The following is a 13529-nucleotide window of genomic DNA, read 5'->3' on the forward strand; positions in this document are numbered from 1 at the left end:
ATATACAAAGATAGGCAGATCCAGCACAGGGCTTATATTATCTTCTAAATTAAACCACAACCATCTTCATACCTTCAGTTTTGTTGAATTAAAATAATCACAGCAGGGCTTTTTAAATATTACTAAACCTCTATCAAAACAAAAAAAAATGACATGGCTGGCCAGTGTTTGTACAACTTGGAAGGGGAATAACTGTTTAGGTAATGTAAATTTGTCTCCAGATATACTGAATAAAGTATTTTTAATGCAACTGATTGTAGGATGTCTACAGTCTCAGAAGAAACACTTTGTCAATTTTCTGTATGTAAAACCAATTATTTCACTGTTATCTTATGGTGAATATGATAATTTTGAAATGCATTGCCACTGAGAACTTAGAAAGAGGGGCTATAAATTGCTTATTTCCCACCCCTGAATAAATATTCTCACAATAGATTGTGAATTTTTTTGTAAAGCCTATTGTATGCTATGGTATTAACATTTATAAAATGTTAGAATGATCTAAAGATGTAAATGGTTTCAATAAAGGAGTTATATATAGATTATGATGGACATTTCCCAAATAAGAAGAAAAGAAAGCATACAAAGCTGTTAGAAATTCTGAAGGAATAAATGAGGTATTTAAGGCACTTAGATTATAAAAGTTCTGGGAAATACCTGTGGGATTAAAGTATCTGTCTTCAGATCAACATTTATGACAAACTGGCTGTAATCTAAGTTTTATCCTATCCTGTGTCCGGTCTACATTGAGGAGAGTCAAAATACAGGGATGATTCCCTCAGAGCTTCCAAGGGAAGTCACACTCAGTCCAAGAAATGATATCGAGTAACGTTCATTAAGAGGGAAAATAGTACAAAGAAAAGCTTGAAGATATAGAGATTCTTCAGATCAAGTGATGATCTAGACGTGAAATTTCAACAGACCTTAACAGAAGGTCAACAGAAGTTGATTTTGCTAAACGTGTAATCTTAAGCCTAAGAAGGCATATGTAAAGTATGATAACTTTCAAAATGCAGTCTGTCTCTTTAGTAATTCAAGGGAAAAAAGTCCTCAAAAATTATGTTTGATCTTAGGAAACGTTATTTAGAAAAGAAATTCTTACTCTTCATTTTCTTAGTCATATATAGATGTATCTCAATATCCCAGCTGGAAGAAAAGATCATGGAATACTTCAGCATGCCAGGGTCTACATACAGCTGAGGAAAATTGAACAACCTTATTAAATACTGAGGCCAAATCTAAAAGCTACATTTACCAAGTATAAAACACCATCTAATTATCAAAGAGTGCTTCTCACTAATAGATTGTGTCCTTCGTTACATTAACCATGCATGCTCCCCGATTTAAATGATGGTAAGAGTTTCTACCATCAAATGCCCAGATTTATAGAGTTATTCAAATATCCTATCACACACCCTTGAACTTCAACTCTCTTTTCTTATAATGCAGCAGATACATGTGATTCATGTGCACAGGAAATCCAGCATGCGACTTGTGTTCTGAGTTTAAGCAGCTCTGCAAAAAGATATTCATTAGATAAGGACAGCCACCTATGTTCAGGGACATTATTCAGATAAAGTCAGACAGAAAAATGGAAGCCCTGCTGATAAAGGGAGCCCTGCATTTTGAGCTGAGTTCCACTGAGACTTGTGGCCTGCAACCTTAACACAGGTTTTCCAAAACCTTGATTCCTGAAATCATGGATTTGGGCTGTGAGAGAAACTATCAAATACTGAAATCTGATTCAAAATGCATACAGCCTAGGACCCTGTCCAGCTCTCCAGGTGGCTGTCCCATAACCAGCTGTGTAAAAGTGTCTTCTAAATGTCATTCTATTTTACTATCAGTTCAGCACCTTCAGGGTAACAAGGACTATGGTATTAATAGTAATTAATACCATTAGAATCCATGACAATTGGCCCACTGTCTCACTTCTCTGCTGTGAAATGAGTTCCTTGGTCAGAAGCAATACTGTGTGGAATGTGATTGTGGTGAATGAGGCACTCAGAATGTCCTTGGATCATGGATTTGGCAGAAGCAATGTGTGCATGAAAGTCAAAATCAAAAGCAGAATATGTATCTATTCCAGGAAGTAGAAAGCTTTGTTCTTTGCCCAAGAGAAAAGATCTGATGTAGTCAACCTGCCACCAAGTCACTGGCTGGTCAACCCGGGATATAGTTCCATATCTAGGGCTCAGTGTTGGTCTCTACTGCTGGTAGATCTGGAACTTACCAGCAGATGTGGCCATGTCAGGCTTGGTGAGAGGATTACACTACTGTTGTATCCATGAATAAACCCCACTGTTTCCACCATGGCCACTATGTTCATGGTCCCATTGGAAAATGACAGATATAGCTGAGGACACAGCTGACTTTCCACAGAATGGATAACCCTAACTACTTGGTTACTGAGTGTATACTCAGCTGAACTTACCTTTTGATCAGCATTTACCTGGGACACTATCGATTACTGATTATCATGACTACTGATCACTTTTGGCTATCGACTACTATTGATTATTGGCCATTGATTAATATTGATTATTGATTAACATGATGATTAATCATTATTTCATCACTGTCATCCACCTGCCTCTGCCTCCCTAATGCTGGGATTAAAAGTATGCACTATCAGTTATCGATAGTTATTGGTTATCAATTATTATTAATATTTATGGATTACCATTTATTGATTATTGATCAACATTGATTATTGATTGTTATTTCATCACCAACCTCCCCCTGCCTCTGCCTCCGTATTGATAATTATTGAATACCATTTATTGATTATTGATTATAAACCACCATTGATTATTGATCGTTATTCTAGCACCGTCATCCCCCTGCCTCTGCCTCCCAAGTACTGGGATTAAAGGCGTGTGCCACCACTGCCCGGCTTCTTTGACCATTGTGAGAGATCTATCCACATACTTCTTCCTTTTATGTCTCTCTCAACAATATTCTTTTGTTTGTTTGTTTGTTTGTTTGTTTGTTTGTTGAGACAGGGTTTCTCTGTTTAGCCCTGGCTGTCCTGGAACTCACTCTGTAGACCAGGCAGGCCTCGAACTCAGAAATTAAAGTTGTGCACCATCACTGCCCGGCTCTCAACAATATTCTAATTGTTCTGTTTCCAAGTCTCTGACAGTTAAGCCATCTCACTGTTTATAGCTGATGATTCAGTGAATAATCACACAATTCCAAACAAATGCATGAGCATGACTACTGCATGAAGCTCTGAACTGTGGTGATTTCCCTTTACTGGTGTCTTTCAGGATTGTCCCAGAAATACGTTTTCATGTTTCAGATGTTCACTTCTTGATGGGGTCTGCATAACATGCAGAACCCTTAGTAAAGCAGGGCCTAGTTATTTCTTCCTTAGTCACTTGATGATAGGGCCTGTACCAGGAAGTTCTAGGTGCATGTATAATACCAGGGGCATTGTACAGGAATAGAAACTACAGGCTTCTGGGCAAGTCAGGCACCTAGTGTTAGTTTCCAAGTTGCCCCTCCCCAGCAAATCCCAAGCCTATCTCCACTCTCTAGGCTAATCTCAAACAAGACTAGAGTTTTTAAGTTACACCCTCAACAATACCAGGGTCTCCAGGTTATTCCCCCAACAATCATGCACCTCAGGTTACAAGACCATGCCTAACAACCACTAATGCAGAGGGGAGGTGAAGGTAAGTTTATGATGTGACTCCCAGCACCAGCCAATTATGTTAAAGGCCACAGCAGCTTTCCAATTAGATGCTTGCACACATACTTTCTACTTGCTGCTTACAATAAAGCCTTTCCCCACAGACATTTTGGGCTCCACCACCACCAAAACATTCTTGGCTGATGTGGGTGCATTGGGGATGGGGGCAAGCTAGCTCAAATAGAATAAAGACCCTGCTGTGAGTTGTATCATATCAGCTCCTGTTGTGTCTTTTTGGGGATCACTAATATTTTCCTGTTACTACATGTTCAATTTCTACTAAAATGGAATAGCAGGGCAAGATATTGCTTTCAAAAGAAGATAGATGGATAGAGTTGATGGTAGAGCCTTGCTCCAATATTCAAAATCTATGATTCACAATAAACACCTGCCAAAGGCTCCAAACAACATTCTTTGCAGCACTGAGCAGCAGAGAAAGGATTGGGTGCTCAAAGCGATTTTCAATCACATACAGAGGCAAGCCTCAGCTACAGGCAACATTCCTATGAACAGAAATAAATAATAAGCAGTAGTTTTAAAAAATGGAAAATTCTTTAAAAAAAAAAAAGATTTATTTAGTTTATGTATAAGTACACTGTTGCTGTCTTCTGACACACCAGAAGAGGGCATTGGATCCCATTACAGATGGTTGTGAGCCACCATGTGGTTGCTGGGAATTGAACTCAGGACCTCTGGAAGAGCAGTCAATGCTCTTAACCACTCAGCCATCTCTCCAGCCTGGAAAGAAATTTTTAATGGCTTGGGATTGAAGGGGAATGAGAACTGACAAGAGAGTATAGCAGTGTTGCATTTGAAATCAATAATTGAATTTTAAAACAAATATATGTAGAATGAATTTGGTAGTATTCCTTCTGTATCTATTTTGTGGAATAGTCCAAGGTGTGTTGGTCTTAGCTCTTCTTTGAAGGTCTGGTAGAATTCTGCACTAACACTACCTAGTCCTTGTCTTCTCTTGGACAGGAGGTTTATAATGCCTGCTTTGATTTCTTTAGGGGTTATACTACAGTTTAGATAATCTACCTGATATTGATTTAATTTGAGTTTACGGTATCTGTCTAAATCATTATCCTTTTCTCTGGCTACACATTTCATCTAGATTTTCCATTTTATAGAAAGAACTGATGAGTTTTTTAAAAATTTCCTCAGTTTCTCTTGTTATGTCTCCCTTTTCACTTCTGATTTTGTTAATTTGGATACTGTCTCTGTGTCCTCTGGTTATTCTGGCTAAGGGCTATTCTATGTTGTTGATTTTTATCAAATAACCAACTCTTGATTTTGTTGAGTCTGTGCACTGTCCTCTTTGTTTCTAATTGGTTCATTTTTGCCCCGAGTTTGATTATTTCCTGCTGTTTATGTCTCTTAGGTGTGTTTGCTTCTTTTTGTTCTAAAGCTTTCTGGTGTGCTGTTAAGTTGCTTGTGTAGGATCTCTCTGGTATGTTTATGAGGGCACTTAGTGCTATGAATTTTTGTCTTACCACTGCTTTTACTGTGTCCCATAAGTTTGGGTATGCTATGTCTTCATTCTCATTGAATTCTAGAGTATAGTTTTTTGTTTCTTTATTTCTGCCCTGAGCAAGTTATCATTGTGTAGAAAGTTGTTTAGTATGTGGCTTTCTGATGTTTATGTTATTACTGAAGTCTAGATTAGTCTGTAGTGATTTAATAGGGTGCATGAGAAAAATTTTGGTCTTCTTGTATCTGTTAAGACTTGATTTGTGACAGATTATATAGTCAATTTTGGACAAGATACCATGAGGTGGTGAGGAAAATATGTATATACATACACATATATGTATAATTGTATGTCTCCCTTTTCATTTCTGACTTTGGTAATTAGGATATTGTCTCTGTTCTTTCATTAGTTTGGCTAAAAGTTTATGTATCTTGTAGATTTTCTCTCTCCCTCTCTTCCTCTCTATCTATCCATCTATCAATTTATCTATCTATATCTATATCATATATATATATGTATGAATTATTGTAGGGTAAAAAGTTCATATATATATATATATATATATATATATGAACTTTTTTATATATATATATTGTAGGGTAAAGAGTTTCATTTTGAAGAATCAGAATATGGACTCAAGGACGTGAAGAGGATGGCAACCCCATAGGAAGAACAACAGTGTCAACTAACCTGGACACTTCAGGGCTTCCAGAGTTTAAGCCAAAAACCAAAGAGCAGACAGGGGATGATTCATGGCCCTGGGCATGTGTGCAGCAGAGAATTGCCTTGTCTGGCCACAATGGGAAAGGATGCACTTAACCCTATAGAAACTTGATGGCACAGGTAAAAGGGAAGCTGGTGGAGGTGAGGTCCCAGTGGGTGGGAAGGTTGAAGAGAAACCTCTCATAGGCTGCAGGGAGGAAGATGGGGAGAAGACCTCAGGGAAGAGAGACCAGGAAAGGAGGGCAACTTTGGAATGTAAATAATTTTTTTTAATTTCATTAAAAAATGAAAAAAGAAATATAATTGAAAAGAAATATACCTACATTGACTTTGACTAAGTATAGGCAGTTTCCTGGCAGAGAAAATGGCATTAATACAGTACTCTTTGACCTGGCTGCTATGTGCAATGTTAGCTTCTGTGATCTGTAACATGACACACACAGTTACAGCCAATGGCCTGTGTCTCAATCATCTGACCTGAGTTAACACAGAAAGAGCATTGGCCGTATCTCCACAGTTGGAAATTCAATACTTCTTGGATTATGTTAAAGTTACTAAACTATATACCTATCAATCTAGTTTGTCTTCATTCACCTGACATGAATAAATACATGATAGCAAATTAGAAAATTATTACCTTGTCACCATCTGGCCTTTTTGTTTGTTTGTTTGTTTGTTTGTTTGTTTTTATTGTTTTTTTTCCCAAGACAGGGTTTCTCTGTGTAGCCCCAGCTGTCCTGGAACTCACTCTGTAGACCAGGCTGGCCTCGAATTCAGAAATCCACCTGCCTCTGTCTCCCAAGTGCTGGGTTTAAAGGCGTGCGACACCACCGCCCGGACCGGCCTTTTTTTTTTTTTTAATGGAGACTCCAGGGTTAGTGATTGGAAGCAATGTTATTAAAACCATCATCTCAACAAAGTAACTTATTTAAAAAGTGCTTGATTTCCCTCCCTGTCCAATTTAAGGTGAAAAAAACAATCATGATGTTAATAAAACATTGGGTTAAATGTAAGCTGAATACTTCATGGAATCTGTCATGGAACCTATGGAGGGTCCCACCATAAATTTCATTGTGTGGACACAAACTATTGTATATCAAGTACATTGGCCTAAAATAGACCTTTTCACTTCCAGAAGTGATAGCCACATTCCATTCCATGATGTTGGTACTTGATTATGTAATAAGGAGTAACATTTATCACCCTCTGGTGAATGAGTGTGAGCCCATTTATATTGCCAAAGAAGGTCTTATATATTCCAACATAGCTGAAGTACTAGAAAAAGGCTTTGAAACCAACTGTGTGAAGATAATACAGGTCCTTGAAGTGGAAATGATGAAATCACTTAAAGAAATTGAGGAAAGCACAAACAATTGGAGGAAATCAATAAATACCTCAAAGACAGCCAGGAAAACACAAACAAAAAAGTGGAGGAAACCAACAAATCTTATAAATAAAGCCAAGAAAAACAAACCAAGAGTAAAAGGAAACAAAACTGTTGAATACCTAAAAGTGGAAATAGAAACAGTAACAAAAGTACAAACTGAGGGAATGATGGAAACAAAACTTTAGTACTGCAAAAAGAAACTATGGAGGCAAAATTCACAAACAGAATACAGAGATGGAAGACAAATCTCTAGCATTGAAGATACAATAGAAGGGATGGAAATATCACACAAAGAAAATATTAAATCTAAACCTTCCTGACATAAAATATCTAGAAAATCATGGACATAATGAAAGGATAAAACATAAGGATACTAAAACTAGAGGAAGAATATTAGATGAAATTCTCAGAAAATATTGATGACAAAATCTTAGAAGAAAAATTTCCTAACATAAGGAGGGAGGTATCTATCAAAGTAAAAGAATCATCAAAACACCAAACAGAATGGACCCTAAAATGAAGTCTCCTGTATAATAATCAGAACATCCAGTACAAAGAAAGAATACTAAAAGCTGCAAAGATCAAAAGCCAAGAAACATATCAATGAGGATCTATTAAAACTGCAGATGACCTCTCACTGGATTCTGTAAACATAAGAAGGGCTTGGACATATATGCTACAGAAACTACAGATGCCCAGATTATTATATGTAGAAAAAAGCTGGCCAGGAAGTGGTGGTGCACACCTTTTATCCCAGCACTTGGCAGGCAGAGGCAGGTGGATTTCTGAGTTTGAGGCCAGCCTGGTCTACAGAGTGAGTTACAGGACAGCCAGGGCTACACAGAGAAACACTGTCTTGAAAAACTGAAAACAAAACAAAACAAAACAAAACAAACAAACAAAAAAAAAAAAAAAAAACAAGGGAGCCTGTTTAGAACTCTGTCCAGAGTCACAGGGGGTGTTTTTAAGACTCAGGACGTGTGTCCTGTGTCACAGGGGGGCATGCTTAGACTCTAGCATATATTCTTTCATGATAATAAAGACTACAGAATTGTGCAAAGGCTTGACCTTATTAAATACATTCACAGGGTTTAGGTCTTAGTGTTTCCATTGCTATGAAGAGAAATCATGAATGAGGCAACTCCTATAAAAGCAACAGTTTAATTGGGACTGGCTTACAGTTTCAGAGATTTAGTCCTTTTTCATCATAGCAAGAAGCATGGCAGGCATGCAAGAAAACATGATGCTGGTGGAGAAGCTGAGAGTTCTGCCTCTTGATCCAAAGGCAGCCAGGAAGAGACTGTCTGCCAGGGAGGTAGTAGGAGGGTCCATTCAGCACTGGGTGGAACTTCAAAACCCACCCCCACATTGATGCACTTCCTCCAACAAGGCCACATCTCATAATAACTTCCTCCCACTCCCTGAGCCAAGCATATTTATACTACCACATTCCACTGCCTGGCCCCCATATGATTGTGCAAACACATGATTGTATGGGGACCATATTTAAAAATAACATAATATAAAATATGGGAGGTTCAAATTAAAAGGTTCCATCATCTATAGAAGTCTCATAAATGTTAAAAGTCCAAAGTTCAAAGTCTTTTCTAAGGCCATTCCAATCATGTAACTATAATCCCCTATACTTTCAAAAATATAGCAAATAATATCCATCCAAATTTAACAGGATATATTTCACCATTCCTCATCACCATTGTGAGGAAATACTGGGCCAAAAAAAGACCAAAAGCCAGCAAGGCAATCTCCAAATTCTGCATCTCCATGTCTGATGTCAAAGTGTTCTTCAGATCTCCAAATCCTTCCTGCCCTGCACACTGCAACACAATTCTTCCTCTTTGGCTGATTATATTTCCTGAAAGTAGTTTTCCTGAGAAGGTATCCCACAGCTCTGGAATGTAAAACTCTTGGGGTCTGCAAAAGAACTTCAAAATTACAGCTTCTTGTTGCAGTATCTGGGATCCACAGATGATCTTCTGTGCTCCTCAAAAGAAGCTGGGTCACTTTTCCAGCTCTTCCCTCTGTAGTACACTAGGTTCTGCTTGTCTCCACTCAACTGCAGCTGTTGTTCTTTCTACTCATCCCACGAGACTGACATCTTCAATATGCTGGGTTCCTCTGTGACAAACAGTCTTGACTGCATTTCTCTCATGCTCCCTTCATGGTGCCAAGCCTTAGCTGCACTGCATGAAACATTCATGCCTTAAAACCAGTGCCACCTGGGTGAGTCTTACACAGGACCGAGTCAAGCTGCACTACAAGGGACAATGTTGGCTACCTCTGGAAGACAACTTCTTTCTCCTCTCAGAAAACACTTAGAAGAAGATGTCACCTCAGTGATGCTGATTTCTTCTTCATCACCACTAATTTTCTAACTACAGCCAACCAGCATCAATTGTCTCAGTCGTCCCTTCTATTCTTTCTTCTAAAAGCAGAGCCACATGGACAAAGTTCCTGAATTCCTCCGCCTCCTGGGGCCCAAACATGGCCCCTTCTATTACATCATCACCAGCTTTCTATTTTTCAACAACTTCACTGCCTAAGCTTGGCTGTCCTTGAACTTGCTCTGTAGATGAACCTTGAACTCAGATCTGCATGGGTCTGTCTTCTGAATGTTGAATAATACATGTGTAACACTTTGCCTGTACCTAAGCTTTTCATTACCTAAAACTTGTTCTGTACCAGGAAGACTTGAATCAGAAATCTGCTTGATGTTCATCTCCTGGTATTTAAGGTGTGTACCACCATACCTGGACCTAAGTATATCCTATATCCTTTCAGATTTTAAATTGAAAACCCAGTATAGTAATCACAATCCTTCAATTGTCAATTTGACACATACTTGTATCTTCTTATGTCCACATGAATACAATAATGAGTTAATAATAATGCCTAACATTATACAGTTCTCATCCATACAACTTCACATCCATATATTTAGGTGGATAGAATCTTGCCATAATACCACCATTTCTTTAATACCATTGTGTGTCTTTGATCATAGGATTTAGCTTCATTCAACTTCCTGGTGAGATTTTCTCTTTGAAGCTAACATTTCATATTTTTCCTTTCTAAGATTACTAAGCATGATCAAAACAATCACCATGAGAGTCAACACAGGCCAAAGGCTATGCTTGGCTTTCCTGAGACTTCCTTTGTCAATGCAATTAACAAAATTAACCTCTTTACCTTCAGATGAGAGCAAAAGGCAGCAACATTCTTCATGAAAACATTATAAAAACTATATACAAAGTTCAAACCACTCTTAGTACATATGTGTTCTACTAGCATGAGCCATGAAGTTCCACTTAATGCATGTACAAATCCAAAGTCTAAAAACCCACATTGCTTCCAACAAAAGCATGGTCAGGTCTACCAATAAGAATACTTAAGTCTGGGGTACCAACTTCAGTATCAGATAGAATTTCCATTGCTAAGAAGAGACACTGTGACCAAGGCAACTGTTTTAAAGGCAAATAGTTAATTGGGTCTGTCTTACACTTTCTTTCTTTCTTTCTTTTTTTTTTTTTTTTTTTTTTTTTTTTTGTCTTACACTTTCAAGTGTTTAGTTCATGACCAACATAGCAGGAAGAATGTCAGCATGCAGGCAGCCATGATGCTGGAGAAGGAGCTGAGGGTTCTGCATTTTCATGAGAGGGCAGTCAGGAAGAGACTGTCTTCCAGCCAGGTGGTAGGAGAGTCTGTTTTTTACTGGCCAGAGCTCCAAAAACCAACACCCTAGGAGTTCCCTTCCTTCAAAACAGTAATATCTACTCCCACAAGGCCAAATATACTAACATTGTCACTTCTTAGGGACAAGCATATTCAAATCACCAAAGTTTATTCCTACTACCAATTCTTTCATGCATTTAAATACCATTAGGACATGAAAATGCTTTACCACATTGATTACTCTCAGAAGGTTTCTCTCTAGTATGTGTTGATTGTTGTATTCAGAGAATACTGTGGCATGTAAAGGACTTTCCAACTTGAGTACATTCACAAGATTTCTGTCCAATTTGTGGTCTTTTATGTTTTTGGAGACTACAGTGATAGGCACAGGCTTTTCCATGTCTGTTATATTCGTAAGGTTTCTCTAAAAAGTGTGTCACTTGAAGTATTTGGAGAGTACATTGTCATGCAAAGACTTTACCTCATTCATGGTATTCATGCAGTTTCTCTACAATATGTATCCAGCGATGCCTGTGACATGCAAGGGCTTAGTACCTTGATGAAACTGAGTCACTCTCTTGAATGTGTTCTATTATGTAGTCACAGATAAAAGTGAATTCTCAGTTTTTCCACAGTGATTACATTAATGAGGCTTCTCTCCAGTGTGATTTCTTTGTGTATGTGTAAAGAACTATAACATGCATAACATGCAAAGGCTTTACCACATTGTGAATATTCAAGCAGGTTTCTCTCTGGTATGTGATCTCTCCTGTCACTGCAGATGACAGTGACTTGCAAATGTTTTACAACACTGATTACATTCATGAGGTTTCACTCCTGTGCCTGTTCTTTTATAATAATGGAGATGCTAAAGTTGTGAAAAGTCTTTACCACGTTGATCACATTCATGAGGTTTCTTCCAATATGGTATCTTTTATGTTTTCGAGATTAGTGGGACATGCAAAGGCTTTAGCACAATGATTACTTTCATAGTTCTATCCAATATGGATTCTTTTATGTTTTTGGGAAAAATCCTTATGGAATGACATTTACCAAAATGATCACATTCATTGGTTTCTTTAAAATATGGGTTCTTATATGGTTTTGGAAACAAAAACTTTGTGAAAAGGCTTTTACTATATTAATTACATTCACACAGTTTCTATCCAGTATGTGATCATTTATGTCTTTGGAGACTTTTCACTTATAAGTGGGTTTTTTCACATTGATTACATAACTAAGGTTTCTCTCTGGTATGTAATCTTTTATGATATTGGAGATGACCTCGTTGTGTAAAGCCTTTACCACATTGATTACATTCATAAGGTTTCTCTCCAGTATGTATTCTTATATGACAATTGAGACTACTGTGACATGAAAAGGCTTTACCACATTGATTACATTCATAAGGTTTCTCTCCAGTATGTGTCCTTCTATGATATCGGAGACCACTGTGACATGAAAAGGCTTTATCACATTGATTACATTCATAAGGTTTCTCTCCAGTATGTGTTATTTTATGATATTGGAGATGGCTGGATATTGCAAAGGCTTTACCACATTGATTACATTCATAAGGTTTCTCTCCGGTATGTGTTCTTTTATGTCTTTGGAGATTACTGTAACATGAAAAGGCTTTACCACATTGAGTACATCCATAAGGTTTCTCTCCAGTATGTGTTCTTTTATGAGATTGGAGATGACTGTGACGTGAAAAGGCTTTACCACACTGGTAACATTCATAACGTTTCTCTCGAGTATAACTTTTTTCATGCCTGCAACAGTAACGGGTACATGTGAAAGCTTTACCACATTCATTAGCCTGATCAATCATTTTACCAATATGAATAAATTTTACAGTTGGTCTAATAATAAAGAACACTCAGATTTTATCACTTTGATGTTCATGGTTTTACTTGCTCACTGTGGGTTGCTTTACCTCTCTGAAAATACCTGTGACGTAAGATCATTTATTACATGCCTCACATTTACAGAATCCTTTATCTATATGAGATTTCTATATGATGTTTTTAACATGTCATAAGAAATATTGGATAACTCAGAGCATTAAAACACTGATTGCATTCTTAGTTTTTCCTGTAGTGTGCATCATACAATAGCAGCACTGTGAACCAGGATGAACAAAAGAATTTACAAACTTCCAGTACCCATAGAAATTTTCTGCAGTGTGACTTTGGGAATGTTCCCAGTAAAGTCAGAAAACCAATTAATTGCAAACATCTATCACATTCAGAAAGTCTACCAAAGGCAGAATACTACATATCTTCTCACTGTTCTGAAGTAGATAGAGGTATGTTGTTCCTTTTAGTATCTCTATGCTCACATGGTTTCATCCATTCTGACAATTGATACACCCATTTAAAAAGAAGAACAAATGAAAGGTTTCCACATTGAATGCACACACATTGACTTTTGTTCATTGTAGACATGATTAGTGTTTCTCCACGACATCATTCTTGACTCTCATAAACTGGCCTTGCTATAAACTTAAAAGTTTCACTAAGAGCATATGAGTATCACCAACTTTATCATATAAT

This window comes from Arvicanthis niloticus, chromosome Y (genome assembly GCF_011762505.2).
Source record: "Arvicanthis niloticus isolate mArvNil1 chromosome Y, mArvNil1.pat.X, whole genome shotgun sequence".
NCBI lineage: Eukaryota > Metazoa > Chordata > Mammalia > Rodentia > Muridae > Arvicanthis > Arvicanthis niloticus.